The sequence below is a fragment of the Camellia sinensis genome, chromosome 8, assembly GCF_055761805.1.
Source record: "Camellia sinensis isolate YWXY chromosome 8, ASM5576180v1, whole genome shotgun sequence".
In the NCBI taxonomy this organism is placed as follows: Eukaryota; Viridiplantae; Streptophyta; class Magnoliopsida; order Ericales; family Theaceae; genus Camellia; species Camellia sinensis.
In genome coordinates this window covers 72,798,445-72,806,602 of record NC_138968.1, presented here as the reverse complement: position 1 = coordinate 72,806,602, position 8,158 = coordinate 72,798,445, and the positions used below count along the sequence as shown (strand labels likewise).

At 35.8% G+C, this 8,158-nt stretch overlaps 1 long non-coding RNA gene across 1 annotated transcript; it reads right to left on the bottom strand.

Moving 5' to 3' along the window:
- Positions 1-585: 585 nt before the first annotated feature.
- LOC145796591 (uncharacterized) lies at positions 586-7,946 on the bottom strand. The gene is made up of 2 exons (XR_014337072.1): positions 7,562-7,946; positions 586-895 (listed from the first exon to the last, which is right to left on the bottom strand). It is a non-coding gene; the product is annotated as an uncharacterized LOC145796591 (long non-coding RNA).
- Between the last annotated feature and the right edge of the window lie 212 nt (positions 7,947-8,158).

The following is an 8,158-nucleotide window of genomic DNA, read 5'->3' as shown; positions in this document are numbered from 1 at the left end:
TATCATCACACTACAACAAAAAACACATTTGACGACCCACAAATTTCGTCGCCAAAAGTACAAATTTCGTCGCCAAAAGAATCGGCGATAAAATATACAACTTGTCGCCAAAGCCTTGTCACTAAAAGTAATGGCGACGAAATCAGAAATTGTCACCGTATGTAGACATTTAGCGACAAGCAAAATTGGTCGCCAAAAATCATATATTTTGTCGCTATAAAATTACAATTTGTTGCTAAAAGGTAAAAATTTGGATAGGCTATGTACTTTTAGCGACAAATAAATGCGTCGCCAAAAGTACTATTTAACGACAAAATTAATTTGGTTGCTAAAAATCACGTTTTTAGCGACGAGTAAGTTTTGGTTGCTAAATGTTCCTGGAATAACCACTAACTTTTAGCGACAAAAACAATATGTTGTCGCCAAATATATTAACAGCGACAAAAACACCACCTGTTACTAAAAATTCACTACACAAATTTTGATTTTAATAATTTTCCTGTTCAAAATAATCCAAAACACCTATTTTCTTGTGCACATATATACACAAATGTAATGTAAATAATAATACACCTGTGCAAGACATTCATACTAATTCAAAATTTATAGCCATGAAAAATCCCAGTAAACATAATTACAATTCTCTGACAATCTAAAACATGCATACTAAAGTACTTACAAACTACTAATATCAAACCCATAAATACATTACCAAATCCTATGTCAAAATATTTTCAAAATTACGACCAAATATTTTGATGTTAAACATCTAACCAACAAGTCATTTACTAAAATCCTATGTCAAAATATTTGCAAAAACACAACACAAAATATTTCCAAAAACACAAAATCAAATCTTCTGATGCAGCCCAAACTATTTTCCACCATTGCCAATCTGTCACATGAAAAAAGAAAAAACAATATTAGATTGACAGAAAAAAAAAAAAAAAACACAACTCGATATGAACTTCACAATTTTGATTTTAATTTTGTAACAGGAAGTCCAATCGGGTGCTGTTTGCTCATACAACTCTATTTAGGCTTGAACAAGCTACCCGTGCCAAGTTTCGGTGGTTTCAGTGGTGATTTTGCAATTTTGGCCCCCGAACGAGCCTTTTAAGTCTTGTGTTTTACATTTTTTCTTCTAATTTTCTAACCGGAAATCCAATCGAGGTCCCGTTTGTTCCTACAAGTCTATTTAGGTTTGAACAAGCTGTCCATGCCAAGTTTTGGTAGTTTCGGTTGTCATTTCGCAAATTCGGCTCCTAAACGAGCCTTTTAAGTTTTGTGTATTACAAATTTTCCTTCTAATTTTCTAACTGAAGATCCAATAGAGGTCTCTTTTGTTCCTACAAGTCTATCTAGGCCTGAAAAGGCTATCCGTGCCAAGTTTCGATGGTTTCAGTGGTCATTTTGAAATTTCGGCCCCCGAACGGGCCTTTTAAGTCTTGTGTTTTACATTTTTCCTTCTATTTTTTTAACCAAAAATCTAATCAATGTCCCGTTTGTTCCTACAAGTCTATTTAGGCTTGAACAAGCTATCCGTGCCAAGTTTCGGTGGTTTCGGTGGTCATTTCGTAATTTCAGCCCCCGAACGGGCCTTTTAAGTCTTGTGTTTTACAATTTTCCTTCTAACTTTCCAACCGGAGATCCAATTGAGGTCCCATTTGTTCCTACAAATCTACTTAGGCTTGAACAAGCTGTCTGTGCCAAGTTTCGGTGGTTTCGGTAGTCATTTCGAAATTTTGGCCCCCGAACGGGCCTTTTAAGTCTTGTGTTTTACATTTTTCCTTCTAATTTTTTAACCGAAAATCCAATCGAGGTCCTGTTTATTCCTACAAGTCTATTTAGGCTTGAAAAATCCATCCATGCCAAGTTTTGGTGGTTCCGGTGGTCATTTCGCAATTTCGGCCCCCGAACGAGCCTTTTAAGTCTTGTGTTTTACAATTTTCCTTCTGATTTTCTAACCGGAGATCCAATCGAGGTCCCGTTTGTTCCTACAAGTCTATTTAGGCTTGAACAAGCTGTCCGTGCCAAGTTTCGGTGGTTTCAGTGGTCTTTTCGCAATTTCGGCCTTCGAACGGGCCTTTTAAGTCTTGTATTTGACAATTTTCCTTCTAATTTTCTAACCGGGGATCCAATCGAGATCCCGTTTGTTCCTACAAGTCTATTTAGGCTTGAACAAGCTGTCTGTGCCAAGTTTCGGTAGTTTCGATGGTCATTTCACAATTTCAGCCCCCGAACGGGCCTTTTAAGTCTTGTGTTTTACAATTTTCCTTATAATTTTCTAACCAGAGATCCAATAGAGGTCCCGTTTTTTCCTACAAGTCTATTTAGGCTTGAACAAGCTGTCTATACCAAGTTTCGGTGGTTTCGGTGGTCATTTCGCAATTTTGGCCCCCTAACGGGCCTTTTAAGTCTTGTGTTTTACAATTTTCCTTCTAATTTTCTAACTGGAGATCCAATCAAGGTCCCGTTTGTTCAACACAACCAGACATATTAAATGAAATGCTTGTAGTGATTTGAAAAGTAAATTATGAAAAATATACTTACAAAAGTGTTTGTCAATAAGATTCCTCTGATGAATAATCTAATCTGTTCTTGCTGGACCTTGGACAAATTCTTCAATGACTCTAGTTCTTTTTGTAGGCTTGAAACCACCTCAGTATGTGCTTGTGCAGTAACAGAAGATCTGGATGATGATGGTTTTGGACCAACTCCAAAGCCTTTTAAGTATCCCGATTTCTTTCCAAGAATCTCGATTGACAGCTGCTCCTGAGTTAAAGGTATTGCCCCAGGCTCTAAAGACTCTTCACGTCGCTTTTTCAAAGCTTCATATCAATTTGTAAACAACTTCAAAAGAAACAATAAAAACAACTTTTTAAATGAGATCGTTATTATTCATGTAGTAAATATAATACACAATGTTAAGAAACAAGACTTACTTGCAAGAGAAACATGTCTCTAGGCATTATTGCATCTTTAGGATAATGGCCAACACCTTCCAACTTAATGACCTCCAATAACTAATATAGACAAATAGAGATGTATAATCAATGTCAACAATTGAAGAAAACCATTACAATTCAACAAGTCAATTTGAATTAAAAAAGATCAACCTTATATAGTGGTTTCAGCAGTAAATCAAGAATAAATAACTTACCTCTTCGTGCTCAATAGTATGAGCTAGTGGAAGAATTACTTGGCCCGCAAAACTTCTAGCTCGAGCCCTTGGTAAGATACAGGGACCAACTTTGACAGCTGCAGCTGAATAAGCATCAATACTGCTGTCTGCCCATTCTGACCTATGCTCCCGCAAGAACCTAAGAAGTATTGCAGGGGGCACATTCTGAAAGAAAGGACAATGTAGAGAAGAAAAAGAAATGCTAAACTTGAAATGAGAAGATGAATCCAAAGGACAAGTAGGAGTGTGAGAAAGCATGCATTAATAGACCACAGTATGACAATAATGTGAAATTTACTTCACTTACTAAGATGCTTCCATCATTAATTAAATCTTGAAAGTTATGTGGGAAAAAAAAAAAAAAGGAGCCACATAAAAATAAACATAATATTAGTAGATATTATACAAATGTGTGATAGCAGCGTGACAAAATTTTTGCACACTCAAGGGAAACCTAATAACAATCATTGGCATTATTGTGGAACAGATCAAGCAATTTAACCATTGCTTACAGCATACCACTCTGGATATGTCTGATCATTTCCTGAAAACCAAAGAATAAAGCAGTGCAACAAAACTCCTATGCTGAAGAGACACAGAAACTAGTCACTTAAACATCCTGATGTACCTGCACTGTATGTTTGAAACTACGAGATGTACAAAGCACGTGCCAAAGATGAGATGGATAAAGTGGAATGTTGAAAAGAAAAAAATTCTGGGCTCTCTAGTGGTTGTATGGTATCAAACCATCCAGAGGCTCCTGATCATATAGACATGGGAATAGTGATAACCTATTTCCAGTAGTTGAGCTTAACTTTAACTAGCAGGATTGCGTGCAAGTGTGTAGTGTGGGTGAGTCGGTGACACACAAGGTAGATATCAAGTCTAACCAAGCTAGTTCATTAGTTTAATCCCTTATTCATTTCTTTTTCCAGAAGGTATCATCTATATACTATTATATTTTTACTAATGCAAATTATTATTATTTTTGTTTAATGACTAGGAATCCCTCCAAGGCAGGGCCCTTTGGACCCACCCCTACAGGGTAAAATGTGGGATATACGCCAACGCCCCCACAAGTGTACATTGGGCAAAGCCAAGGAGGTTCGAACTTCGGCGCCTAGTGTTTATGGTACAAAATACACTACCAGTGCTGAATTTGTTCTGCACAATTCCTTGTTGGCTTTAAAGTTTAAACTACCTGCCAACTTTTCTGTTTGGGTTGGTATCTCAAGGGGGCATGGGCAGTTTTACAACTGAATGGAAGCTAAATCAACTGATTGGTAAACTAATCAGACTCATAGTAATGAAAACAAACATCCATGCTGTGTTTGAGCTATGCACAGTTTGGCTGATTGACAAAGAGGCAGAATCAACCTCATACAAGCTGAGCCCCAGCATACACACCAAAAACAAAAGCTGCATAACAAGTCGACAGCATTTGTCATCCTGGGATAATTTAACAATCTATGCATGAGAAACATAATCAACGAATGAAGTACTCCACAATTTTTTTAATAATGTTTTCCCATGGACTATTCAGATAAATGAAACACTTCCAGTATGCTAACCTGCAAAAGCATTGACGCTTTTGCACACAAGACTGCATTGCTGCTAGAAATCCATTAGAAAAGGTCAGATTTAAGCCCATCAATTTGTTAGGTGAAGAGTTAACAAGGATGCTAACATCATCCATGCCATCATTTTCCATCATAGACCACCCCCCATCAGTAAAACCATTAAGAGCCTCATTGAAACCCCTGCCAGAGAAAATAAAAATAAAAATAAAAATCTATCAAGCTCTGGACAGCAGAGAAAACTATCATATTCGATAGATGGTGGTAAAGCAGTAATATATCAACCTGCTCAACCTCTGGCTAAGTGCTCGTAGAACTGCAGGCCTTCTGCTCCAGTTGGTGACATTAGACTGAGAAACCTCCTGAGCTATCTGCCTCAATTGGCATAGAGCCTGTGAGAAATCACGGAAAGTCAACAAGGAAACCTCCTTATTCACATTTTTTGATGTGAATAATTAGTCATTTCAACAAATTATAAAGGCTAGCCAACTTATTTATACAATGAGAAGAAAAAAGCTTTATATATAGATAGCATTCGCTTGTTTGTTATGTGTATATTAGTATATATATATTATTAGGGAGTGATCAAAAAAGCCGAGAATCCAGTACAAAAATTCAAATTCTAGTTCACATCCACAACCTAGAAAATATGAAAACAGAAAGCAATGAAAATGACTCTAATTAGTCACATAGTCAAAGAAATTGCTCATACAAATTCTAGTAAACATTATGCAATATAAAGAGCTGTCTGCAATTATTTTCCATAAATTGTTTTGTCAGAACCTAACAGCTACTACAAGTCCTTCAAGATTAAACTAGGTAAATTTTATCCAAGGGAATAAAGATAACAAAAGACTTCTATCTGACCTCAATAAAGTTGAGAATGGCACTAATATCAGCTCATTTTGAATCTTGTATGGCTGTAAGTGCTTCAAAGATCATTGCAACTACAAGGAGTTTGGGAATGCCACCACTTTGTAATGAGTTTATTAATTTTAACTAAACTGCTCATACTGTTGCATTAACTATTACATTCAGGGGTTTCACATCCCCAAGTGTCACATTTGAATCCAATGGAAGTCTTATGGCAATGTGATTGGTGATAAGGTTCATATACTAAGATTCAAATTCTGAAACCAATGAAGCCTAAAGAAAAGATAAATAAAACTGAAAGCAAATACTATGATGCCATCTTTTGGACAAAAAAGGATTTCAATTTCATGGGGCCTAAAGCCTTTATCGTAGGTTTGTAAATCCTAGTTTGCTTAGCCACTCAATACATAGAACAACGCTAGTAACAGTGTTTCCTGTGAGTTTAAAATTTTCTTCAACAAGATTGTTAAGAATGAATTTTGCCAAGATTGAACTCACTTTAAGAATGGTTAATTAATCCAATGCTATTCACACAAACAATTGTGCAGGACTCAGAGGGAATTTCAGATCAGTTGTTGTCAAGGGTTCATAATTTGAGACTCCTTAGCTTCCCTTTGCCAACATACTTCCGAATGCCATAGATACTAGAAATGCAACTGCATTCCCCACTTGTATATGCCTACAAATTAGATAGAAATAGACAAATATTTGACACCAAGGAAACAATTTAGAGTGCTGTTATTTGCCTCGGACCTTTTTTCTTTTGGACCCTCATCTCTTAATATTGATAATTATTTGTTTATTCACCATGCTGGTTTACTATTTACTTGGGTGACATTTGTTCTTTATTGAGAATATGATTGATAATCTAGTCAAACCTTTGGCAATTAAATTGTGCAAATGTTCATGAACAACTGTTGTTTTCTTGTCTTTCCGTGCATATTTCTTCTACAAGGCATCTCGTGACATGGATACACGATTTGGGATTAACAAAGGGCAAAGCGATTCTACTACTAAAGCATGGCTTGAGAAGATGAAAACCCTATTTATCAGAAAGGGTTCTGGATTCTCCTCACGGACTGTTATTACAGGTGATGCATATAAAGGAGTCAATGAGATTGGACTGCCTTTTGAAATTGCTCAACGGATAACATTTGAGGAGAGAGTTACTCAATATAACATGCAGTATCTGTAGAAACTGGTTGATGAAAAGTTGTGTTTAACCTATAGGGATGGTTTGTCAACCTACTCGTTAAGGGAAGGTTCGAAGGGGCATACTTTTTTAAGACCTGGTCAAGTGGTACATCGACGGATAATGGATGGGGATATTGTTTTCATCAATAGACCTCCGACAACGCATAAACATTCCCTGCAAGCTTTGTCAGTTTATGTTCACGATGACCATACAGTCAAGATCAACCCTCTTATATGTGGGCCACTTAGTGCTGATTTTGATGGTGACTGTGTCCATATATTTTATCCTCAATCCCTTGCTGCAAAATCAGAGGTTTTAGAACTATTCTCTGTAGAGAAACAATTGCTTAGTTCTCATAGTGCAACTAACGAATGTATTTTGGACTCTTTTTAACTCTAAAATTAGACATTAACCATACAGAGGGAAAAATAAAACTTAACCCTTCATCTCCGCAATACAGAGTAAACTCATTCCCCATGTAGTGTACATAACCAAAGACCAACAAGAAAATAATAAAACAAAAATAACATGTGATTTTTGGCAACGCAAAATATACATATTAGCCATAATGAGATACACAAAACTTTTGTGACTAATAAACACACACAAATTTCATCAACAAAATTGTTAGTTATATTCTAACACAAGCACAAATCACTAGTCCCACATAAATCAATTTATAAGAATCTTCTTCAAACAAGAAAACTATTATTTATATATATGTGTACGTACCTTATCGGGATGAAGATAGACTTTGTCTCTGAAGAGAAGAACAACACTGGCCTCATCAAGAACACGGGTGAAAGCAGCGACTGAGTGTTCCTGAAAATCAAATAATTGTAGTATTTCAAATAATTCATGTACAATTACAGACTCTCACTAAAAACACAATAATTGAAATACATGGAGTGACAAATACTAAAAAATGATTAATCAAAGATAATAAATTTACTATATATACATACTTCCACAACTTCAATTTGTAGATAAACACAAAAAACAAACCCACCAAGAAAACTAAATTATATTCTCCTAAATTGTATTTGAGTCCAAAATTCTCCTAAATTATATTCTCAAAGATCCAAAAGTCAAAAAAAAAAAATGGATCTAATAAACAAAATCACAGTAGGCCATCATTGATGCATTTTATCAAACATTTGACAGACAAGAAAAATGGGATTTGAACTCTAATGAGAGAAACCAGACATCACAACAACACCCCTAAAAAAAATTCTAAAAAGGCACTTGGCAAGAAAAAAAATCAATTAGGGCATAGAAATTGCAATTTATAGGGCAAAGAGAGACAAGCACAATTTGCCAATAGAAAAA